Here is a 27,533-nt window from a genome sequence, read left to right as displayed (position 1 = left end):
TTTTCCTAATTTGAAAGTGCTTTAGCAAATTTCTCACTGCTTGTAGCATTATTCTGAAAATATCACTTAATAACATTTATATTTATAAACAAATTGTTTCCCCTATTAAAGATGCTAATGAAAATGAAACACTGTCACACAGCAGAAAGATGACAAAATGTTATCCAATCATATCCAACCAACTTTCCGGAAGTTTTGTTTACCATCATCAGTTTCAGATTCCTAGGCCTTCAAACTCAAAGGGAGCATCGCAGTCCTCTGACGCATCATCCTCATTTTTACATAAGAATGTCAAGATCTGCATCAGTTAGACAAATTAATTCAGCTGAAATTAATTCAGCTGGAATAAACCAAACATACAGACTTTAAATTCTAAGTCATTTCCACTAAAACACACCAGTAATTTAATTTACGTGAGTAAAATGTTATAAAATATGATAAGTAGTCCACTAAACAGGAAACAATTTTTAAATATAAAATAAAAATTCTTTAAATAATATTTAAAGCTTCTGTGTTTTAACAAAAATATTAATATTTTTTCCCCAAATTTTTAATTTTCAGGTATTTCTAGCTTCTGTTTAACATTTTCAAGAACTTATATTTTGTAATTCTAAACAATCATATAGTCTACTCACCTAGAAACCAATGAGATGTTTTTTTAATGAATCAATGGAAAATGTCTTCAGTAAATATTTAGAGCACCAAAAGTTTCTACAAAAAGTTGTTTTGCATTTTAATATAATTTTAAAATTGTTGGCAATTAACATCCTAGAATATATTCAGTATTTTAGAAATTTGTGCTATTCATACATATTTAATAAATCAGAGGTTTTTATAATGTGTTAGATTACAAATCAGGTTCAATTTTTGACTGAAAAGCATGCAGACAAGATAAGAAGCTTCGATCATTGTTTAAATGCAAAGTTAGAGGTATTTTAGAGGCATGTTTTCTTGAGAAGTAAAATAAGAAGAAAAAAAATCCCAAAGGGAAAGACTGTTCTGAAATCCTAAAGAAGTATCTTATTGCTGGCATAAATTTTTCTTTAGGTGATCATAAAGACATCAATTTCAAATTCCAAGTTTTTCATCTTTGTTTTTAAATGTTCATAATTTATTCATATATAATAGTATTTAAAATATCTCATCATTGATTTCTCCAAAAGAGGTCTCCAAATACCAGACTTTGAAAGCCTCTGAACAAACAAATTGTTTCCCCTATATAAAATGCTAATGAAAATGAAACACTCTGTCACACAGCAGGAAGATGACAAAATGTTATCTATGATGAAAGCTCCTAGCTATTTTTCTTCATTTCAGCACTCTTCATATTCCTCATCTTGCAGACCATTTTATTTAAAACATCTAATACAATCTTAAACATTTCTTTGTTCTATCTACACAAAAATTTTTGACTATATATTACACATACTTTATATACTTATTTTAAAATTATATTTGAAAGTTTACTTTTAAGTCAACTTAAACATTAACCTAAATAAGACTAACCTAAACTTTAACAAATATTAATAACTTAAACATTAATCTAAATAGACCTTATTTAGACCAAACTCTTTTAGAGAATATTTACATCCTGTGTTTTAGAAACTGTGGAGCACAATAGGTAGCTTTAAACCTCCTGCTACACCCGTGTGGGGAAGCCTCTAGGCAGTAAATTCTCTTTGGTACAAATTAAAATTTGATACTTTATTGATATTGTTGATATTGGGGGTGAAGTGGGGGTAGTGATGGTGGTGATGTTGATGGCGGGTGTGAAAGACGAAGGGATTTAGTTGTTTTCCACTTATGAAGTGCCAGAAAGTTTCCCTCAAAGCTCTGAAAGTTACAGTATAAACCCCAGCATCTGTTGATAAGACTTGCTTTTTACCTTGCCTGGACATCTTCACTTGTTTTGTGACAGGGCTTGACCATCCTCATCTTTCAGGTCTTGGGTAAAATGACATGTCTTCAGAGAAGCCTGCTCTAGGAAAAATAAAATAAAATAGCAAATCCTCTTTCCCAGTAAACTTTCTTTCACATTATCCCAATTTATTTCTTATAGCCCCCATCACAATCTAATATCATCTTGTCTATGTGATGATATACTTATCTATTGTCAGTTTCATTCTACTACAACAAATGAGGTCAAGCCCTTCTATGTCTTATTTGCTATTGTACTTAATCAACTCAATTGTTACAACTTGGCTTTTCATTTACATTTTACTGCAGGAAGAGAAAGTTCTGGCCATGCTGATATAGTCTGCGTGTAAGTCAAATATTCCTTGTAAATTAAAAACTTGGCATTTTGCTATCTGTATGTCTAGGTCATTCTCTCTGAGCTGAAAAGAAAGATCCAGGTTTGGGACCTGGAAAGTTGGCATATGGTTTCTCTTTTTTTATGATCTTCCACGAATAGTAAACCCCTTCCCCTACCTAGTATCATCTTTGATCTTACCATGAGACTTACATTCTTAGTAGAAATTTAATTAAAATCCCCAGCTGGACCTTAGCCTTGTTTCTGATTTAGGTCCAACTCATGGGCCTCTCTGGCTAAAGATGACTTTCACTGATTTATTGATCTTATTCCCAGATTTCTTTGGTTACTGTGGGTTCCATAACTCTTACCTTGTCTGCTTGGCTTAACAATCTGTTGCCTATTTTCACTTGTTTTATTCTTATCATCCTCTGATATTTCTGGTTACAATAATTCAAAGGTGACACCCACTGCGCCAACTGCATGCCTTACGACGATGGGGATGACAACCAATTCAGTTCCTTTTAATTTTAAGGGCAGAATTCACATTTTGGCAGATATGAAACCAGTAAGAACCCTTCACTTAGAAACAAAATAAATAAATTGGACATATGCACCATAAATTAATATGAAGAACATCTGCTCAAATTATTACAAGTCATTATTATGGTCATAATATGAACTCCACCCAATGTTACTGGGAATCCAATTACTCAACAGGCAAAATTTAACAAATCTGGTTTCAGCTTGTGATAAAGAACATGGCTATACTGGAGCTAAAGAAATACAAGATCATACTAAATCCTAGCCACATTCTATAAAACTGTATAACAGGCCATTAGGAATGTCTTGTTTTACAGACAGATATTAAGAGCTTGATTAAGAAAAAACATCAACAACAATTATTTTGTTGAGTAAGAAATTTCAGGAAAACTTACAAAGGGTTCTTTTTCAAACTTGTGAAACTCCATAAATGCTAATTTCACATTATACTTGTTAACTGTGCTTAAACTCTACTACCAGGCACAAAGAGATCCAATGCTCCTATGGGATTAGTTTCTACATCTCATGTGTATTAAGTGATATGTTTTTCTATGAGAATCACTGTGGTATAAAGGAGACTGCCAAGTTTATGTGTTGGAAATTTGACATTTCTGAGTTCCCAATCTATGTCTGTGGCTTTCTCACCATGTAGTCCTGGGCAAGTTATATAGTATTTCTAAGTTTTGACTTATTTAGCTACAGAATGGGGAAAACAATGCCTAGTTTTCAGAATTAGTCTGAAATTTAGAGTGCAAAGAAAGATGTGAGACACATAGATCTCAATAAATGGTAACTTTTTTGTGATTATACTCCCACTAGTTGAAAAATCAGAAAAGCATTAAAGTATTGTGGCAGACACTGATGAGCTGAAATGGATATTAACACAACACACATCTTCAAATTTTAACTATTTTTAGGACAATCACTGATAAGTCTTGGTATGACAGAGGGATATGTCTATGTTAGACCTTGGCTAAGGTCAATTGTGTCATGGATTGAGGTATACCTGCTGTCCTGTCATTTCCTGGAATCAATAAACCAAATCAAAACCTCTTTTTTACTTCAAAAATGGCCACATCCTTGGTGCTTCTAAAACTCAGAGGGAATCAGATCAAAATAGAAAAGCACAAATGATAACGCCTGGCTTTTATTTGCATTCCCTTTTCTCAAGTTGCATTGTGATGTGGTGTATGTCTTCTTATTTCTCTCTCTAACAAACGAAAACACTCCTACTAATAGATAAAAATTACTAACAGGCCAACCTCACACACTAAGTTTGCATTATTTTATAAGCTTTCAAAAAATGATGTGACATGTCCCATTAATGGCAGGTTAATATATTTCTATGTCATTTGTTTCATCTGCTGGAGCCACCAGGCAAGATCACACATATCTCTTCTACCATAACATTCATTGCACTTTTTACAAGGATTGATTGTGCCATAGCCTTTTTTCCCTTCTAAAAAGTGACTTCCAAAAGTTCTTCACACTTATTCAATACAATAATGGATACAATAATGAATACATAATAAAACCATGGATGAGTCAATGAGTGAACTTATACACAGCAGTGGAAGGGTGGAGAGTATCAGCCAAATCTCCATGTTTTGAGGGCTTACTAGTGAAATAAAGAATCATAAGCTCTAAGAGCAGAAGAGAATTTCTAGCTGAATTACCATCAAAATATTTAGGGAGATAACACATATGATATGGTTTGGCTCTATGTCCCCACCCAAATCTCATGACAAATTGTAATTCCCAATGTTGGGGATGGGACCTGATGGGAGGTGACTGGAACATGGGGGTGGACTTCCCCCTTGCTGTTTTTGTGACAGTGAGTGATACTGATGTTTTTGGTTACAATAATTCAAGGGTGACTCCCACTGCACCAACTGTATTCCTTACAATGAGGGAGTTCTCATGAGATCTGGTTGTTTGAAAGTGTGTCTGAAAGTGTGCACTTCGCATTAGCTTGCTCTCTTCTGCTCTGCGATGGTAGGAAGTACTTGCTTCCCCTTTGCCTTCTGCCATGATTATAAGTTTCCTGAGACCTCCCAGCCATGCTTCCTGTACAGCCTGTGGAAGTGTGAGTCAATTAAATCATTTTTTTTCATAAACTACCCAGTCTCAAGTAGTTCTTTATAGTAGTGTGAAAATAAACTAGTAAAACCTATTAGACGCAGATATTGAAAGATGAATATGCATGGGTACATGACATGGAAGAGAAAGGATCCTCAAGCAGAGGAATACTGTCAACAAGGATGCTGAGGTCAAGTAGGCCTGCAGATAAGTGGTGATTCAGCAACCTCAAGAAGCTGCAGGACTAGTGACTCAAGGGAGAGGGAGGGAAGGAGACAAGTCTGAAAAAGTGGATTGGCTAAAGAAAAGGGTCGTGTTGCAAATCCCAGGAATTGCATAAGACAAGATTGCAAGAAGTTGTTTCACTTAAGAGAAAATTTGTAAATTTGTAATTTGTAAACAAATGAGAAAATACCTTAAACTTCCAGGACCCCAAAGGAATACCATTTGAGCAGCAAGATTTTAAAACATGTTTTTGTTTTCAAAAATTAAAAAATAGTCTTCCATGCTGCTGAAAAGTTTATGCTGATTTTTTTTCATAGTTTTCAAATAGAGGACTAAGCTTATTTAAATAAATAAATAAAGATATGTCAGTAGGAACAGAAAGGAAAGGAACACAGTGGGTAAGTGGTAAATTAAAAAAATATATAATTAGTAGGATTTGAGGTTATCACATGAACACAAATGTAAACTGTTTGATATCACTCTCATATTTGGGCCTCACATGTAAAAGTGTTATTAAAGAATTTGCAAAGCAAGGAGAAACATGTTTTACATTTTTTTTTGTCCACAATGTAGTTGTCATGAGACAATAGACTATTTGACTTAGCAAGTCTTCAGTTATACTGCCAAGTATATTGTTCATCACAAATAGCAAATCTTTCTCCAATTCAAATAAGAGAAACTTTACACTAAACTCTGTCTTTCTTTCACTATAAAAACCATGATTTCTTACTTGTTGCCACTTGCCATAAATCAGCTACTTTTCTAAGTAGTGATAGTACTCCCTTTGGAAGGGAGAGATTGTAAACTGTGATGTACCACTGCTGACAGCAGAATTTTTTATAAAGCCCAGTTGTTGCACACACAAACAAAACAATATCAGGTCATGAGAAACATTGTTTTACTCAAAGCCCTATTCATTTCTATGATGTTTCTCAGTTACAAGGGAGCTGTATCGTATTTATGCCAATTAAAAATTCTTTCCATTTGGAGGAAAAAAAAACTCAAGGAATGTGCTTTCTAAACAAAAAAATAAAAATAATTACTACCATAGCTTATCAATTCTTTACTCTGTTGATAAACAAATCACTGTTACTTTCAGCAGGCATTTAAAAGTAAAACAAGGCTTGAGTTGTCTCAGAAGAAAAATTCCAAGACCTTAGAGAAAGCTGAGTAATTTAAATAGACAGTTAACTTGCTTTTAAATGGAGGTACTAAAGTAAAAGCAAGACATAGCAAGAAAGCAACAATTCTTCTTCCCTATGCGGTTTTCACAAGCCAGCTACAGTAAATTATTAGTGAAGAAAAAAAAAATCTACAGTGATTCTGAGTCAACAGTGAATTATAAGAAAGGGCTGTGGTACAGGGAGAGTGTTACATACATTTTGCAGATAGTATTGTTTTTGTTGGTTTTGAAGTACTGTTAAAACAATATTTCAATTATACCATTCATGAATCACAAAGCTATTTTCAAAAAGTAGCATTTTGAAGTTTTTACTATCTAGATGATTTAAGTAGTGATATCATACAAAAATAATCTCATAAAATTAAACTTAACATGAAGACTAAAAGTTCACTAGGCTTTTTCACTTAGTGTTTGAAATTTTAAAAGACAGAGACAAACTAAGGAAGGACAGAATTGCTTTTAAAATCAGAATACATGACAAAAATCACAGAACAGGAAGAGACTATAGGCTGTGTAGCCCAACTGTGTACCCAATGGAGGAAAGTCTTCTAGATCAATGCTTTACCATAGATGGCATCTTCAGGACTGAGGATGTTGTTAAAATGTAGGTTCGCATGGCGGTTGAGATTCTGCATTCATAACAAGTTCCAAAACAATGCCAATTGTGTCTCATGTGGACTTCAGTATATGCAAGAATTGTCTCACTAGTCTATTATGAACACTTTTCATGGCATGGGACTCGTTGCTTTAAGAAGAAACAATTTTTTTTTCCTCGAATTAAGTCAAAATTTGCCTCTCAATAATTTCCATCCATTGGTCCTAGTTTCAGCCTCCAGAGTCACAATTGCTAAGTCAAATTTATATTTTTACTGGAAAGATTGAACTTGAGAAATGTATCACCCTTGAATCTTTTCATTGCTCAAAAATTACATCCCCAATATGATAATTGAGACAGGAAGAAGACAGGGTGGTTGCAGGAGAATAGAAAATTCGAGGCAGCAATTTCACACGACTAGCAAAAGGAAACTATTGAAATAGTTGCATAAGCTAGGGGCTGACAAGACCCTGAACAAAACAGAGGATGAACCAATCTGGCTAAGGTCAACTGGACCCAACATGCACTGGATTTGACCTAAGTCTCACCTAGGACCTCATTATACACTCATTAACATACTAAGTCATACACCCACCAGCGTCATGATAGTTCTGAGAACAACCATATTTAGTGTAAAAACGGGTGGCACCACAGTTCCAAGAAATCTTAACCTTTGTCCAGGGGCCATCGTGAATATTCCACTCCTTGGTTAAAGAAACCCATAAAGGTAGAAACCTCAAAGCCTCTGGTGTGACACTCCGGAGTACACCTGCACTCCCTTTCCTTGAGTGTATACTTTTCACTTTGTAATATTAAATCTCCGTTCTTTCACTATTTTCCAACTTGTCCTTGCATTCTTTCCTGTGACAGGGTCAAGAACCTGGATACCAGCTGAGATCGAGGTCCAGCTGGCAGTTGGGGACCTCCTCCAGCCTACTAGTATCATAATGGCTTTGAGTTCTCTCTGCTACACTGTTTGCTCTTTACTGGATCTGTTTCAATGTGTAAAGTCTATCTAAAATTGAGGCCCCAAAAGGTAAACGCAAGACTCAGTCTAGATTGGCTCTGGTGGTTATTGTGTGCTTCAAGTTATGATCCTACATTTCCATAAGGCACTTTGAATATGACTAAATTTACGTAAAACCCATGGACTCAGCTTTGGCCTAGCATAGCAACCAAAACTGACAATGTATATGGCTAATAATTCCCCAGAAAACAATCCCCATGTCAATGGAAATAATTAAATAGCTAACCTCTTTCTCTCTGTCTCTCTCTCTCTCACTCTCTCTTTCTTACGTAGCGAACTCTCAGGAAAATTTCCTTACTGGCTTACAATACCCTTCTCTCCCTTTCTTGTCATCACTCTCACACTGTGGCCTCACACTTTTTAAAATTATTGAACTCCAGTGGCCTCCATCCCCACTCCAACTCAAGCCTTTACTAACATGTCCACACCCTAGCTGTCTCCAGAAACCACTTCTCTTCACGTCCTCAGATTCTGGCCACTGCTTCAACCTGAATACCACCTGCTCTTTCATAAACCGTGCAGAACCTGATTTGTGTTTTTGCTGTGATCCTTGTGCCTTTGATCTCTCCATGCTGTAGTCGTCCCTGGTGCCAATTTGATTTCACTTTTCTTTCAACCCAGTTTGCAACTTCTTATTCAAACAGTTTAAGAAGACTCTTGCAATGTATCTGTAATGCCTCCTGCAGGGTCCACCCTTCTTTTCCCCAATTCCAGCCCTGGGAAATTCTCATTATCTGTTTTCTTTGCTCCTATCTGTACAAATGTGCATGGCTGGAGGAAAAAAAGTGGTTTCAACTTACTGATTTTATTAGAAATGAGAGTAATTCAAACTTCACTGTTGACTCTGTATTTCACTCCCTATAGCAACCGATCCAAACTTTTTTCAACATCTTGAAATCTCCAACCCTCCCCAGGAGCATAAATTTCAACAGATGAACAAATGATCTCAGCGAAAATTCTCTGAAATTATCAAGACCACCTGGCATATGATCTCTTCACTTCCCTCCTCTCCTTAGAGTTTCTTTGTATTTTCTTAGGACTTTTTTCTTCCCTCACTTTAGCTTGTTTGGAGGAAGACTCTCCCTTTTATAAATGCCACAGATCAAGTGTCTATATATTTCCCCTTAACACTTTCCTGCTTGAATAATGTTCTATCAATTACTGATTCTGTCTTGTCTTTTCGGTCTCTCTACTGGTTTTATACTCTATTACCCATAAACATGCTCAATTTCCATGTCCTCTAACTACCTTTCTCTTAAGCCTATCTCTTTTGTTTTCACCTATAAACTTGTTGAATTAAGCCAGTGCTTCCTGCCTACACTTTAACCAAATACTGTCTTTGTAAGCCTATGCAGTTTGAGTCTCCTTCATTTTTCTCACCACCATCTCACCACCATCTCACCACTGAAACCAGTCTATTGAAAGTTACCTCTGATCAAGCTTAACAGCATTTTCTCATTCATGCTCCTCTTTGCCCTCTCTGTGGCATTTTATATTACTGTTCTTTCCCAAAGCTTCTTTTTATTGATTCCATTAACTTGTATTACTCTGGCTCATCCTATCTCTCTGCTCCTGTGTCCAATAAAATAAAAAACCTACCACATAGCAGATGTATTTCCTATCTCCTTCGCTTTCTATTTGAAGTTAATAACATATTCTCAGCCTTCTCTCTGTAACTGTTCATCTACCACGAATGTAGCATATGACAATGACTTCCACATCTATATTTTTATCTCATATGTCTCTATAGTTTTAGAGACATAAAGGCATCAATCTACTGCAATAATTTCATGTAAAAATTCTAAAGATACTTCAAAATATTCAAAATTTCTGATTAACTTTTTGCTTAAATATTCCTCTCTCCTCTTTTTCTATCTTGGTTGTCAATATCATCATCAATATAATACCCTAAGACATCTGCGTTATGTCTCATCTCTCCTTACATAAATCATTCAGCCAGCCGGACACAGTGGCTCTCACCTGTAATCCCAACACTTTGGGATGCTGAGGTGGGAGCATTGCTTGAGCTCAGGAGTTTGAGACCAGCCAGGACAACATGGCAAAACCCCATCTCTACAAAAAATAAAAAATAAAAAAATAAGAATTAGCTGTGGTGGCACATGCTTGTAGTCCCAGCTACCTGGGAGGCTAAGGTGGGAGGATCGTTTGAGCCTGGGAAGTGCAGGTTGCAGTGAGCTGTGATCAGGCCACTGCACTCCAGCCTGGATGACAGAGTGAGACACTGTCTCAAAAAAAGAACAACAACAACAAAAACTACCCAGCCAGTCCTGTTATTACTTTTGTCTAATATCTTTCACATTCATTCTATTCACTCTCTGCTTCTCTTTTCACTGCTTTAGTCTAGGTTCTTATCATTCCTCAGAAGGTGTATCATAATAGCCTCTTAACAGGTCTCTGACTTTCCACACCTTTAATCCATGCTCCACGTTGTTAACACTAAAATCCGTCTCTTCCCCACACAGATTCCATACCCCTTCAGGAGGCACACGTTATCTTCTGTGGCCTGACTCCTACCATATCAGTGTACTCTCACCCAGGTAAGCCAAATACTGCATGCTTACCTTCAATTCACATTCTTCTCTCTGACTAAAAATGTCCCCTTCTTAATACTTGTTGAAATGTGCTCTTCATTTAATTATCCGTTTCCAATTGCAGCACGTAACCTATTAATTGTTTCCTAATTTCCACAGCTGGGAATAATACCAGCATTCAGTCAATTCCTGTGATCCCTGTTTGTTCCCTTAGTTATGATACTTATTGTTGAGTATGCCTTCTTTGCTTTTTGTCTCTAATTAGATTGTAATGAGGCTGAGAATAAGGATACATCTCTCCACCTTGAACAGTGGCTATTAAATAGTCTTTTATTCTTCCTGAGAGAATTAAATTTCCTTTGAATGACAAATAAAAAAAAACCTAGATTAAGGTTTCACCTGTAAATTTTTTATCTTTGAATTATTCATTGAGAAAATTCGTATTCAAATATAATACTGATGAGTATTATGCCTTTAGAATTAGGAAGTCAAAAAATATGGACCATTTTTAGATAAAATATAGACAGAAGCCAGAAGTTAATTTATTTAGCTTCCCCTATATAATTTCAAATTGGGTTGCTGTGAATCACAGAAGAGCTAAGGTAAACAGCTCTTTTAAGGTATGATTGTTTTCCTCCAATGTAAGAAGATAAGAGTTGAGTAAAACTGTTTGGTGGCCAAAGGGTCGTCATAGTATTGCTTTCAAATATTTATCTTGAAATATCCATGTCATTAGGGACAATTCCAATACTTGCTCTTCTAGTGCTATTAGAAACAACAGTCATGAGTTGCTATTTTCTTGCTTATAGATCACTTTCTATTTGTCTCTGATGGCCTCACAAATCACACCTCTGATGGTGCCTTATATAAATGGAGGTGGTATTTTTCTACTACCTACCACCTCCTAGAATGTGTAGTGTTGGCCAGAAGATTCTTTGTATGTTCTGAGAATTTTCTAGTTTTACCTCTGAAAGTAGTGTAGGCATGTATGTGTGTGTGCATGCACATGTGTGTATGTGTGCATAGCACATGGTTGAATGTATGTTGACAGGAAAGATAGGTGTGGCCAAGCCATTTCTGTGCTCAGCAAAGCAAAGAAATAGAGCTTTCTTACACCCTGAAGAATGCCCACCCTCCTGCTGAACTGATTTACCTAGATATGAGCTATGAAAACATTTGATAAATGAATTTACAAGATATGAGTAATGATTGCCCTAACCTAACCTCAGAAGCAACATCTCATCACCTTCACTATTTCCTGTTCATTGTAAATGAGTCTGAGTCTAGTCCACACTCAAGGGTATGGACACCTGCCTCCCAGTAGCAGAATCACCAAGAGCCCTCTCAGAAGGTGCCTATAGTATATATTACCATCTGCTTACTCACCAACTCTGTCTCCGCAGACTCAGGAGACTCCCTTGATGCCTTTCCTTTTAAAGCCCAAAAAGGCCAATTCAAAGCCATTCCTCCCTAAAAGGGAAAAGAGTCAACTGACCTGACAGAGTGAACACAAACTAAATCCCATTCCAGTGGTCCCTTTAAGGCAGTATGAGGACCATTAAGTGTTTATCAAGAGAGCTTTACAGGCCAGTTGCAGTTTCTGTAACATGTGGCTATTTTATTGATTAAATCAACAAATTAACTAACTGAAACTGGCTATCTGTTGATTGACTTATTGATTTAATCAATAAATAGCCACATGCTACAAAACCAGCGACATGACCGGAAAAAAAAAATCACTAAACTCTCACCAAACATAATTGAAAAATCAAATTGTTTACTTGAACCCTACAGAGACAATAAAGGTAAAGTACATATTCTGGTGAAGGTTGGTAGAATGTCTTCTTCTTTGATATCTTTCCTTTTAATTTCTAGTCCCCATTTACCCTTGCAATCAAAATAATCTTTCTGTGGGGCTGACACCACATGCAATGGGGTGACTTCAGAGAAATCAATCATAATACGTGGTAGTTTATGTTTAGGCTTCAGAATCTCACTAAGGTTAATACATTCAACATGAATGCATGTTCCCCTGGCCCAGAGGCCCTGATCTGACCCCAGCTACCTTTCCCTCCCCACCTGCTTTTATGCTTTCCTGCCTCTATACCATCAACACTTCCTATCACTTTATCTGTCATTGCCTTCATGATAATTTGCTTATCTTTTGACGTGTGATCACCTCTGCTGCAATGGAAGCCACTTGAAAATCTTTACCAATTTTGTCACCATTGTATGTTTAGCTCCTAGAGAAGTATTTAGAACATAACATATGTTCAGTAAATACACGTGTAAAGTGTTTATCTTTATAAATTAATGAATGAATCTGTCTATCAATCAAAATAATCCTCTGTTAACATATCTATTATCCATCACTCATGGAATCCGAAAGCAGTAGATGTTGCTTAGGTAATAAACATGGCTATTTTTTTAAAAAAGAAAAAAGTTTAATAAACAAAAATTTGGCATTCTAATAGTATATTTTGAGTATAGGCAACTGAAATTAATTTCAGTCTTAAGCAACTACTATTCTAAATGTTGTCTTAGGGTTTTCACATCTTTTCAGGATAGAAACAGAGCATAGTGAATAGGAATTGTACATATAATTCTCTAATCCCTGGCTTCTTGAGTCATCTGAAATAACTTTTAACAGGCTTGTGGTTTGGGCTTTGTTTTGTTCTGTTTTGCTTTCATGTCACACACTGAAAACTTTAAAAACACAAAAACAATTTGGCTAGGAGTCGAATAATTAAACAACTGGATTAGCATTTTAGAGCTAATTTAAATTAACAGGGAAAGCGATTTTTACCCAATTTGTGTTAATCCAATGTAAAAAAAAAAGTATTCTATCTAAATAAAATACTTTACAATAAGTTAAGTTCTACATCCTGCTGATCAACTAAAAATGTTTATTAATCAATAAAATGCTACTGCTAAATTAGGAAATAGTCTAAAAGCTGTCTACTTCACAGAAAACCTTAATCAAATGTGGAAATATGATATGCATAATTTTACTTCTAAGATATATATGAAAGTAGTTCCATTCTAATTTAAACTTGAAAACTGCCTCTCAAAACATGAATTTTTGAATTCGTTATGAATTTTTTTTCAAATATGCACTTTATTTCTTGTCTCAAAAAATAGAAACATTTGCCATAAAAAAGATACCTTAAATGTAAACCTAAATTATTGAGGTAAGATGTATAAAATGTGTTAATTATCTAGAGTCAATATAGCTTTTAATTTTTTTTTCCTGAAGAATACCTGGAGATCAGGACTGTTCTATTTTCTACCTTTGTACTTTCCTTAAACACCGCTAGCTTCGGTACCCTGCGCATTTTTAACCTTCCTCTTTAATATCCCAAGTTTCTTTCTTTATCTTCTAAACTGGGTACATTTTCAAAACACACTGGTAAGAAAACTTACATCTAATTAACTATTATTGCCCTTAGAAAGGAATTTAAGAATGATCCATTTAAACTTGTCATTTTAATGGATAAGTTAGAAGCTCAAGTTAAATTAAATACATTAAAGCATTCGAATCGTACCATTTTTGTGGGGGTTTTTTTGTTTTATTTATTTATTTATTTATTTATTTATTTATTTATTTATTTATTTTTGGTTTCATGAGGCTACCACAAACTAGCTGGCGTAAAACAACAGAAATTTATTCTTTCAGAACTGTGGAGATGAAGAGTCTGAAATTAAGATACCGTCAGGGACCTGCTTCCTCCGGGGGTTCTAGGAAAACCTCTTTCAGTTTCTGCTGGTTGTTGACATTCCCGGACTTGTAGACTAGTCTAAGCTCTGATTCTGTCTTCACATAACCTTCTCCTCTGTGTGTGTCTTTTCTATATGTCTCTTTAAGGGCATTTGTCATTAGATTTAGGGTCCACCCAGATCATGCACCTTAAATCTCCTCATATCCAAATCTTTAATTTGATTACCTCTGTGAAACCGCCTCTTCCAAATGAGGCAGCATTCACAGGCTCCAGGCATTAGGATGTGGACTTACCTTTTTCAGGGCCACCATTCAACTCCTAACGGTCTAGATGGGAAATTGAGGGTAGTAACAGTAGTAATAGTATTCATATGCATCTCTGCAGTGCTGTATCATCCTCAGGGTACTTTCATTTGAATCCTCTCATTTTATAACTTCTCATAGTACCTTCATTTTACAATAAAACAACTGAAGCTAGAAGAATTAACTCAAAGATCTCACAAAGCTAATTAACGGCAAAGCAAGATTACCAAAAAGTCACTGTAACACTTTTTCAAGTTTTTATTTGTGTTTAACTAAAAGAAAATAAACTTATTTTTGCAGAAAATATTTTTTTTCATATCGGCACATGGGGATCTCTTAGAAGAGTTTTCTCATAGCATTTTGGCAACAGCTACTGTTTCAAAAATCTTGGATTTGGGTTAGAAGCAATAAGTCACACTATTCATCCAGATTAGTAATAACAGTCAATGGATAAGAAGCTTGTACTATTTGTCAGGCATGATATTTTACGTTGATTACCTCATTTAAGTGCAGTATATATGGCATTTAAAACCTGGCTCAGCTATCTGACAACCCTGAGTTAGAATTCAGTTGCAGCATTTACTCATAGGTGGCCCTTTGACAAGTCAGTCCAACTATCTAATCCTAATTTTCCTGATCTCAGAATTGGGAGTAACACTAGACCTGCCCCAACTGGGTTGTCCTGAGACAGAAGAAAAATGATTCATGCAGGCTTTCAAAACGTGTAGATCTTCCTTAGTGTGTCCTCCACTGGTTATATCTGGAGTGTATGTTCTTTTGGGCAGAAGACACTGTATTTAACACAATTGCCTAATTCAGAACTAGAGATATTCTCCATTTCTAACATTTTGGGAAAGTGTCTTTGTATATAGAGAGGTAAATATTTGTGTGTATGCCTAATAGTTCAATATTTGCTCATCCTCTATGTTCATTTCCTCCCCCGTTTCCATCTTTACGTATCCACATAACATTCTTTTTTTAACAAGACCATACAAAACAAAAAACAATTTTGGAAAATGTTCTTTAGAACCAAAGAGTAGCCAACAATGCTATTGTTAGGGTATGGCAAAGGAGTTGATCACCCTAGAATTAATGCTTCTTCCAAATCGAGAGTAGCCAGACATGAAAAACACTTCCCTGAAAATCTCCTGCTTCAACTTAATACGCCAAGCGCTGCGGAAAGTCAAAGCTCTGCTAACACTTCCCACCATGGACAAAAACTGCCAAGACCCAGTCTCGACAGCTTTGCTGAGTGTGCGATTTGTCATGAAGTTATTGTCTCTTGGAAGGAACCTTAACTACAAATCCTGAGTACTAAGACTCTGTACTCTGTAGTGTCTAAATCAAAAACATATTTTAATTGGTTCTCTTTTGTTGAACACATCGCAAGCACATATTTGACAATTTTCAGTAGATTTGCATGTTTTGCTACTAACATATTTTGAAAACTGGAAGAAATGTAAAAAACAACTCATGATAAGGGCAGAGTGCATAGCTGTGAGGAAGTCTCCCAGAGGACCAAGTAAAGATCAGCGTAAGAGCTTCATTTTACAGAACATCTTTATTCATGGCTTTGAAAGGAGAACAAACAGCTCACTAATTATCCTCATCGGGGACATGATACAAATACTACTGGGGAAGATGATAAAAACAGGATATAAATGTTAAATCCCGGATGAAAAATAGAGTAAAATGGACCAAAATATGTAAGCTAATAAATCTAGAGAAAAAAATGTAACTTCAATATGTGTGAAAAAACAAGGGTCTGGCAAATGAAGGAAAGAAAACCACTGATATTAACATTAGGTGATTGTGTGACTACTTAAAAGGAAAAGAGAGTATTCAGGTGGTTTTAAATCGGAACTAAAAGTAATGGGATAAAATCGTGGAAGGAAAATTTGGTTAGACTGTCAGAAAAACATTCCTAGCATCAAAATCTATTAAAGCATGGAATAATTTCCCCAGCTAATTTAAGTCCCTTCATTTGATTATTTTAAAATTAGGCTAGACAAACCACTGGGAAATGGCTAGGCCAGAGTTTAATTCATCCTGAATTGGCAAGGAAAGGCATTCAAGATGATCTAATAAGTTGATCCTAAACTTATATGAAACATGACTAACCATTTGTTTTGTTCACATCCCCATTTGCCTCCCAGAAACTGAAACTGGCACATATAAATCTGTAATGCATTCAGTGTGTTAAATGCCATTTTACACATTGAATGCATTAAATATATGCTCCAGGAAAAAGCAATTTGTCTGGCACTGAGGATACCGATATTCTCATCTTCTCATGGGAAAGACAACTAAATAATAACAGGTGTAGTAAAGGAAGACTAGAATTCCCTCCTAACACCACCAGTACCATTGCTCTTGAGTCAAGTCCAAACACTATAATAGTTACCATGGTGTTGCATTAGCTAAAGCACATACATTACAAGCTTCTCCCTCCACTCTTCCTCCAACATTCACTATAGCCAATCTCATCTCCTTCCAGCTCATCGAGTACTCTATGCCCTCTGATCACTCACCCTGCTAACTCTATTTGGAGTAAATGTCATTCCTTTATACAGTTTTTACCAGTCCCACTGTTGACATAGTCATGTCTTCTTATGGAGAGTTAAGGCAAACCCACAGGTATAAATGAGGCACCAGGCTCATATATTCCCACAACACCATGCTCTGATCAAAACGTTTACCCACATTATATTTTATTATCCATCTCTATCACTCTCTAAACGGTAGTTTATGAGAACATATATCACTATTCTTTCATCTACTATTTAATCAACATCTAGGTTAGTGTCTAACATACAAGAGTTCTGAAGGCATTTCTTGAATGTATGTACATAAACCACCAATTGCAGCAATAATGTCTTGGAAGAAAAAAACTCCCTAAAAACTAGTGGCTTACAGCAATCACTTGTTCAAGTTCGTGTGCTTGCAGGTCAGCTGGAAGCTGGCTGATTAAGGAGCTGAATTTGGCTACCCTTGGAATCAAGCTGAAGACTGGGGCTGTTATTACATGTGTCTCTAATCTTCCTTGGATCAATGGATTTGCCAAGGCATGTTCTTCTAATTACGATGGCAGAAATGCAAGAGGGGTATGCATAAATGAGCAATGCTGTTAAAAGTCTAGATTTGGAACTGCCACAGTCATTTTTACTCATATGACAGTGACCAAAGAAAATCACATGGCAAAATTCAGCATCAATGGGGCAGGGAAGTGTACTCCACTACTAGTGAGAGGAAATATAAAGTCACATGGCAAAGAGAATGATATTGGGAAGAATGAAAGATTAGAAATGACAATCAAATATCCCATAATACAAATAATGTGGTAAAATTACAGTGCTACAGAAGCCATAGGAAAGAGCAGTGTTTCTCATTAAACCATGCTGTTGCTCAAATGGAATAGAATAAATATCTTGGCAAATTGCGGATTACCATTATGAGCCCCAGAATCAGTCTAGTTAAAACTTCGGTTGAATAACAGCTTCTTGTTCTTTAATATACTAGAGTGCTTGCCCAATAAGAAAATAAATATCGTCTGATGTATTCCATCAAGAATACTCAAGAGGTTTAATATCTTCCTATATTAAATGGCTAAAGAGTGAAGAGTTATTTGTCTCTGTCATGCAAGGTAGCTTTAATGATTAACAAAGTGATAAAATCCATTACGAATCGTTTGTCTATTTGAGTTCTTTTGTGATACAAAACTCAGCTGTCATTTAAATTACACCTTTCCAGAGAACAGGGGACATCTCAGAGTTTGTATTTATATTATCAAGAAAAATAGAAAAAGGAAGGAATTTAGCTAATTGGTTAAGTTGAACCGCTAATCACCAAATTGAATATCTTTAATGTGGATATGCAATAAGGCAATATCTTGAATGTGTAATGTGATTGTTAATAAGATGATTCTGGGACTTTATCAAAAAGTGTCATCAATTTAGTTTGCCCTAGAAAACACTGAGATTGCTTTCAAGGTCACTCTGTAGAAGAGACTAGACAAGAATATGGTTTAATAAAAAGATTGCTGTTTTTCACTGGTTTTATCCTGGAGTAAACTTACCTCTTTTCAGTTAGAGTTGCCAGAGTAGCATATAGGTTAATTGCACGGCAATTGGAGACAGAAACCTGTGATCATCTTCCACTTACTAAGTGTTTGGCCTAAGTCAAGTTATTCAACTTCTCTAAGCCTGAGAGTATAACAGCCCAATCTACCTCTTAACATTGTGAGGATTCAATAGTAACAATGAGAGTAGAGAGGAAAACTTATGTCAGCTTCATATAAATGAAATGCTAGACTGATTGAGTTTATATATAATTCTGAACCATTAACTTCGGAATATGTATTCTGGTCAAGTATACATGGGACAGTATACAACTTCACTGCTTATGGTGCCATTAAGGAAATTAAAGATATGAAAATAAAGAGGTAATCTGTTACTCTTCTTAGATAACATTACTCTATGTATAGAAAACCCTTTAAAATGATCATAAATGTTAAAATTAATGAGTTTATCAAATTTTCTAGATACAACATTAATATACCAATGTCAAATCTGTCTCTATATTCCAGGATTAATGTGTATGAGTAAAAATTTAAAATTTCATAACATAAAAATATAAAGAGTGTATTATTATGTATGATGGGGGAAGGTGTGTAAGCATAATATAAATATAGAATATGTTTAGACATAGATACAAATGCACGTAAACAGATTAATACAGATAGATGTCAATATTTTTCCACAAGGATGAACAATTGTCCAATACCATTTAATGACAAGCTCACCATTTCCTCTATGATATAAACTGCCTCTGGTTTTACAAATTAAAATATTCTTATATGCAATAATTTATTTCTGGAGTCTCTATTCTGTTCTTTTTCCATATTACTAATCCCTGCCCATTTATTTGGTATATTAAACTTTCTGAATTTATTCTTCCCCATACCATAGATGAAAATAGGCTCTTTTATATAGAAGAAAAAACTTTTAGTAGAAATTATTTTTAAAATCACTGTGCAACCTAAGAAAGGAAAGCATTTTCAGACAAGATCCAAAAAGTATACATAAAGTAAAAGACTGATCAATTCAACTACACATATTTTATACAAAAGTACTGTAAAAAGTGAAAAGGGAAAGAAATTATTTGCACCACTCACAACTAATAATACATAAAGAATACAAAAAGAATAATGAATATATAATAACGCTAATAGAGCAAATAGGAAAATGACAAATAATCTGAGATAAAATAGCAAAGAATGCCTTCAACAGAGAAAGAAAGGCATTTAACAAAGAAAGAAAGGAAATTGACCCAGAAACATATAAAAAGACAATCAAACTCATTTATAAGGTAGTAGAAATTAATATCACAATGAGTTAGGATTTCACACCTATTAAACATTAAATATTCTGCCAATGCAAGTATGTGTGACAATGTGGAGCTCCCAGTATAATTATATACTGCTAATGAAAGTGTAAATTGATACAATCATTTGGAGAACAGTTTAATACTATTAAGTTGAAGAAACACATACCCTCTGTGGCAAAGACAGTAGCATTCACCAGATATTCATCTGATAGGCCGCATTTCCTGCTAGATTTTACTTACTGAGCGGTGAGCAAAAGAAACATTAGTCACAAAAATGCACAATCCATGGGTCTATCTTGTCCCTGGAGGACCCATGGTAAATCCGGGTCTGTGTCTATGTGGATATAAGCGCCACTCCTTTCCTGTAGCAGAGGTTACATGAGTGTTGAGATGTAAAAGTTACTACAGTGAGGACTCCAATATGTTTGGGTGATTGTTTTACCACCACTTGTGTAACTTATCTGGCCTAAAATATGCTAAGCCTCCTAATTCCACTCCTCAATATACCTTAAAGCAGCCAAATATATCACAGAGCAATGTGTTGAAACCAAAGGTTACAACTTAGTGTCGGCTCAAGATTTCCAGTGGCTCAAGACCAGCATGGTTGTTGTTGTTGTTTTTGTTCGTTTGTTTGTTTGTTTTAATTAAATAGAACAAAGTAGAATAGAGTAGGTAGAATAGAAATTTTAATGGTGTATTTTATATTATTTTGGTTTTAGTTTTACAAACACATACATAACTCATTCCTATACACTATACAATATGTTTAGATAGGGTTGTTGAATAAAATGCATTTTATAGTCAAAAATATAAAATCCAATGTCCTAGAGAATCTATATCTGTGAATCAGAAAACATGTATAAGAATATTCACAATAACACTGTTCTTAAAAGAAAAATCTTGGAAAGAAACCCAAATTCATCCACAATGGAATAAACAAATATCTTGATGTATATGCATGGAATGGAATATAATCCAGGCCTGAAAACTTAATAAAGTACACACTAAATAACATAAATGAATCCCAGGATCATAATGCTTACACAAAAGATCAAATCACAGGATAATGCAGACAAAATCCTACCTGTATAAAGTACAAGGCTTTGAAAACTAAATATCATTTGGCTTAGGGAATCTAACATACGTGATAAAAGCGAAACAAAGGAAAAAAGAAGGATGAACACATTATTTAGAGTTGTATTTATCTCTGAATGGAGAAAGAGTGTGGGCTAGGGCAGGAGCCCGCACAGGGTTTCAAAATTAGTGGCGATAAATTTTATTATATTATTTTTCTCTGTAAGCAATTGCTACTTAGTATCCATAATTCACGAAAGAACACAAATATTTTGAATCTTAATTTTGAAATTAACTAGCTATATAACATCGTCGTAAATTTTCTAAAATAACTAGCATATGCTACATTTTAGTAAATAAAAGTTGTTGTAGTGATTTATTTGAAAGTAGAAACTGACCCAAATTTTGCCCAAACATTTTAAAAAATTTTATCTCTTCCCATCAGTTAAGCAGGTTGGGAATGCTCACATGGCATTGTATCTGGAAAAGTTGTCATAACAAAAAAGAAGAAGAAAGGAAGAAATATCAATCTTATATATTTATTGAAAGAAAAAAGATACAATATAATAGATTTTATAGAACTATAAATAAGGTCTTCTGATTTATAAAACTGTATATATTAAATAGCAAATACAAAAAGAGTACTCAGGTAAATTTGCCATAGTATTAAACTCTACATCAAAAAACCTGCTATAGTCTAATAAATATTGGTTTTTTTGAATAAAGCAGAATTAATTATTGTGGAAATCAGTATTTCTGAATTTAAACTTACGTAGTTTTCTACAACTCACAAAGATTTCTCTGACGATTTTCAGAACTGAGCTTTGTTTCAGCCTGGTAGAATTTGCTATTTGTCAACCGGAATTTATTATTGGCAGCTTCCTGATCAAATTTCCCTGCGCAGCAGAGAACAACATTTGAAGCATAAAGTATTAATACATTTATATTTTCTAAAATGTAAGACTACTTTTTCATAATGAGGTAGGGGCAGGGAAACGTCATATCCTTTTCTATCCTTGTTTTGATGACCACATTCTTCATATGTCACATAAAATTCAAACCATATAGCACCAGATTTTGGTGACATTATCAAAATATTGTCAGTCTACCCATTATTGCTTTTATTATCAACTTTATAAGCAACCCTTCCACACTCAGTATTCACATATAGATTGATATCTGAACAAATAAAACTGCCTAGATGTCACAAATGATTTGGTGATTTATATTCAAAAGACAAATGTCTCCACTATTGAAAATTGCTTTTACTAGCAGTGCTTTGTATTTTGGGATATACAAAGATTGCCAAAGGTGCGATATTTCTAAATTTTACATACTGAATCCTATTATAAGGATTATTGTCCATTCTCCAAAAGTACATGGGGTACCATTTTTTTGTGGTTGGTGGTGTTTAAAAGGGTTAACATCATGAGTATCTCACACTATCTATATAGCAAATGAAGAACAAACCCACTGGAAGTATATCAGTGGATGTGAATTGGTGTTCTAGTTCTAGAGAACTGAATACATTTATTAGAAAATTCAAGATAATAGCAAAAATGTCCATGTATAGAGAAAGACATTTATAACAGGTATGGATTTTGTTTTTCCTTTTAGAGGTTGATTGTTCAGTACAAACTTTTGTGGGATTTTTTGAGTGCTGTATTTGGAAACAATGAAAATTAAATTCTCCTGAGAAGTATTGCAAACTGGTTTTGGGCAAAATTTGAAAAGCTATTTGTGGCCGTAGGTAGAGGTGGGAAAGATGAGGAATAAATGAATAAACTTAATGAAGTAAAGTTTCAGCATTATTTCATTAATGTACCTTTTCCATTTTCCTAAAAATCTTTTGGCTTTTTGTCTCACATGATTTTTATATTTTACAGAAGGCTAGAATCTTTCTCCAATAAACTTCTCTGACTATCAAGCGTTTCTTGCCTCCATACTCCCTAGAGAGCTTCTCTTATCAGCAGGAGTGACATATGAATTCTTGTTCTAGAAAGAAAGGAATTTTAATTTGTCTTGCTTTTAAAGGCATGGTATTAAAGTAGACATTTAATGTAATTACAGTAATATTACCTCTTTTAAAGTAAAAATGAAACAGATGCATTAAAAGTAACTAATGTTTAGTCCTGAGATGAAACCATCTTTGCTTCCAATTGTAGGAGTATTGTAAATACACCATGCTTAGCTGAGATGAGAGTACTCTTGGGACATTAGTAAGTATTCCATGTCTGTACTATAAACAAAAAAAACTAATTGATGAAAAGCCTACTTCAGGGATGAGTGAGGAGGAAACTACTTAGGAGGGGGAAAAAAAAGAGAATGTGCTAATTTGACAAGAAATTATAAGAAGAAGCTGAGAGTATCTTGAGATGAGAGGCCAAAGGAAAGGTGGATTAGACCAGACACATAGAAGAGTTGAAAGACGCGTCCCTGTAGAAAAATAGAAGCAATAATAAGAGCTACAGTCAAGAAATTGGATCATGAGATATCTTTCAAAGAGTTCAAACTGCTTTGGAGGGTAAAGCTTGTTATGAATCTCTACCTCCAAACTGTCAGTGTTCCTCGAGGTTCAGTCTCTATTTGCTTGCTGTACTCTGAATCTACCTGGAAAATTAAAACCACTTTAAGGGTTTACCAGAGTAAGATTAGGTTTATTCTAGATACTCCCTAATCCACGTGCCTTAATGCTGATTGAGCCAAACATTTGTTCCCTCATCTTTCTGCTGGATTTTACTACCTTGACATTATAAATACATTTCTTTTTTTTTTCTTTTTAAATACCTATTGGGTTCTATAAGTACATCTCAAGAAATACTTTCCTGCTTTGTCCTTTTCATTTGGCTTTTTCTCTGAAGATTTTGACTTGAAAAAATATAAATAAGGCACAAAGAGCTGTTTATTTTTAAAATCAATTCATTTAGGTCCTCTCTTTTATGTAACCTGTGATCCACATTACCACCCATTGATTTTTATCCACCATTTTTGTCCTGTTACATTTTTATTGTTCAAAAATATTTAATAGTTCCTCTTTCTGTAGGATAGAATCAAGGTTTCACCCACAGCAGTCTGGACGTTACTCCCTCTACCCTTTTTATTTTTTAAATTTGAAACATTTTTTAAAATTTCCGTCATCCTGATCACAAACACTTCTTACACAGTCTAGCATCTCTACCTTTACTCACATTAATCACCAGCACTAAAATGTCCTCCTCTTTCCTTGCCGATTACCAAAATTTTATCCAGCCTTTGGATTCTAAATAAAATCCATCTTCCCTGGTAAATCATTCTCAGAAAGTCATGGGCCACAGTGATTCCTCCCTCCCATCTCTGAACTTTCAATGCCCCTATTTATTCTGCTTCTAATTTGTCACTTCCCATACATTGGGATGAATAATTTCTTTGATTTTTTTTCAAACATATATTTGTGGTCTACCAAAATGACCTGTAAGAATGTGCTTATGCATTTCTCCAAGTGGCTTGTGTAATGCTTTGCACATAATACATTTCTTTTTCCTTTCTTTTCTGAGACAAGACAGGGTCTTACTCTATAGCTGAGGCTGGAGCACAGTGGCATGATCTTTGCCTCACTGCAACCTCCACCTCCTGGGTTCAAACAATTCTCGTGCCTCAGCCTCCCAAGTATCTGGGACTACAGGCATGTGCCACCATGCCCGGCTAATTTTTTTGTATTTTTAGTAGAGGTGGGTTTCCCCCATGTTGGCCAGGCTGGTCTTGAATTCCTAAGCTCAAGTTATCCACCCACCTCAGCCTCCCAAAGTGCTGGGATTACAGGTGTGAGCCACCACGCTTGGCCTGCACCAATACATTTCTAATAAGAGCATATCTATTTGTGTATGTAGGCCTAGATATGGAGCCATTCATGTCCCAAAGATCTGTAAATAAGAGAGTCACCCAGTTGACTTGGGTATCAGCAAATGTCCTTTATACCTTTACGTTTTTACTAAAATGTTCCCCCCAAATTTTATCTGCAAATCCCTGTGCATTAGTGACTGTCTTTACAAAACTGCAACATCACCCCAACAAAGGTTTGGGCTGCATACTCCTTGATTGGGTTCTGTCATCCACTTCTCATGCTCATAGATTCCTGGTTCTTGAGTCTCTATGAGGTTTCCAGCTCCTGTGGTCTTCTTATTCTTTTTTATTTTTTGAGACGGAGTCTCACTCTGTCACCCAGGCTGGAGTGCAGTGGCGCAATCTCGGCTCACTGCAAGCTCCGCCTCCCGGGTTCACGCCTTTCTCCTGCCTCAGCCTCCCGAGCAGCTGGGACTACAGGCGCCCACCACCACACCTGGCTAATTTTTTTGTATTTTTAGTAGAGGCGGGGTTTCACCGTGTTAGCCAGGATGGTCTCCATCTCCTGACCTCGTGATCAGCCTGCCTCGGCCTCCCAAAGGGCTGGGATTACAGGCGTGAGCCACCGCGCCCAGCTGGTCTTCTTATTCTTTTGGCACTGTTTTCTTCTGATCCCCATAGGCCAATGTGGTTTTGACCAATGACTTAGAACCACCATCTTGAAAAATGTGTTTTGTACAATGCTAATTTCTTATGAGGGCAAGAGGTAGTGTTTGGTATAGAGAGAGAGTCTATGCTCAAACTCATTTGGAAACTTCTAGTAGAAACAAACTGAAAGAGTGCCCTGTAACTCAGTGCCTTTAGTATGTGCAATGTACATCCTGCAGGAGAGAATAAAAATGGCAGCGTATTTCAGAGTTGTGCAGAGTGCCTTGTAAACCCTGGCTGATTATCATGTTGTAAAACTATCAATCCTGGCCACTTTATGCCTTCTCAGCAAAGTGACTCTGAGGATAAAGTGAAAAGTCATGATTTCTGTTCTAAGCTGCATCAAATGTGATACTATAAATAATCTGCAGCTTCCCTACCTACATTTGACCCCTTAAATCACATGGAAGTTCTTTACCATCTAAACAGTTCACTGAGTGGTATAATTGATTCAATGACTCACCATGGAAAATTAGGTCAACATCACATTTTGAAGATCTACTATGTGAAAAACACTGAGAGTTCTGCCAGGAGTACAAGAATAAATAGGACTCAATCCTTGGTGTCGAGGAGTTCACAAATTGCTTGGGATGACAGTGTGATAAATACATGAGCATAATATGTTATGGTTAGTGCTATGACCAAAGTAAGAACATAAACACATTGCTATGGGAACCCAAAAGTCAGGGCTGGGCCATTTATTCTCTCAGTGCTGTTCAGTGGCTAGAAGAGATGATATACAGTATATTTATTTAGGAATTCCTGCTCCTCTGATGACCCACCACTACAAATTGCCCCCAGCATGGAAGGCTTCTTTTCTGTATCCACATATCTGAGGAGATCCACCCTTGTAATGGTTAATGGAACTGGGTTAATCGTCTGATCTACCTGAGCAAATCATCTCTGAACAGAGAGCCCATAGTACTTTATTTGTGAGCAGTAGATCTGGCAGCTCATGTAGATTCAGAAAATAATAGCATCCTTTTAGTTCAGCCATGCTAGGTGATTTGCAAATGAATCCAAAATCTGGCTCAAAAGGAGCACAAGAAATGATGCGTTACAGAGGGAAGCAGCACCAAAAGACTACGTAGTCTCAAAGAGTTAAGGCAAGATAGGCTAAAGTAGGCTATAGAAAAGCAAATGCTATTAGAAAAATCATAAAGAAGATAAAAGTCTTAAGTCATTCCATTTATTAAATGGAAGTGGATCCTCATAAAGGTCTTCATCTTGTCTTCACATTGAATAGGCTGACGAGGAGGAGAGAGAAGAAGGGTTCGTCTTGCTGTCTCGGAAGGTAGAGGCAGAAGAGGTGGAGGAGGTGGAAGGGGAGGCAGAAGAAGCAGGCACACATATAACTTTTATTGAAAAATAAATCCATGTGTAAGTGAACTTGTGTAGGTCAACCCCATGTTGTTCAATGGTCAACTGTATTATAATACGATTCAGTATCAAGGTATAGGACTAGATGACAATGTTGGTCTCGCTTCTGAAGGCTTTTCTTTTTTTTCAGTACTTTCACTTTGTGAACTAAGTCACTAAGTCATGGCTAAGCTCACAAAATTGATGACCTCTCTTGGTTTTTCTGCCTAGCCTCTTTTTCTTTCTTGCTTCTATTTGCAATATGTGGACCGAAAACTTACATTAGTTTACCATCTTCTTTTCAAAAACTGGAGTCTTTTTAATGTAATTCTGTGCACTGGACCCACGTGTATGAGGCAAACCATTGAGACAGAGCCTGAAACTTTAAAGTAACCTCAATCTCAACTCCTAGAGGGTTCTGGTTTCAACCATTTGCATTCCTCACAATATTTGAAGACTTAAGTGCTGAATTATTATGTTATGACTTTTATATTTAGGATTTGGGATTAATTAAGCATTTAATAACAGAAAGTTGCTTAAATTCTCTGGACCTCATTTTCCAAATGTATAAAATATGAGGGTAACTGAAAACATCCAAAGTTTGCCACCTAGTAGAGCTGTCTATCCTCATTACAGTAGTCCCCGCTTATTCACCAAGGACATGATCCAAAGCTCCAGTGGATGCCTGAAAGCATGGATCGTACTGAACCCA

Source organism: Gorilla gorilla, chromosome 22 (genome assembly GCF_029281585.2).
Source record: "Gorilla gorilla gorilla isolate KB3781 chromosome 22, NHGRI_mGorGor1-v2.1_pri, whole genome shotgun sequence".
NCBI classification, from domain to species: domain Eukaryota; kingdom Metazoa; phylum Chordata; class Mammalia; order Primates; family Hominidae; genus Gorilla; species Gorilla gorilla.
The sequence above is the reverse complement of the archived record's forward strand: the minus strand, read 5'-3'. Positions refer to the sequence as shown.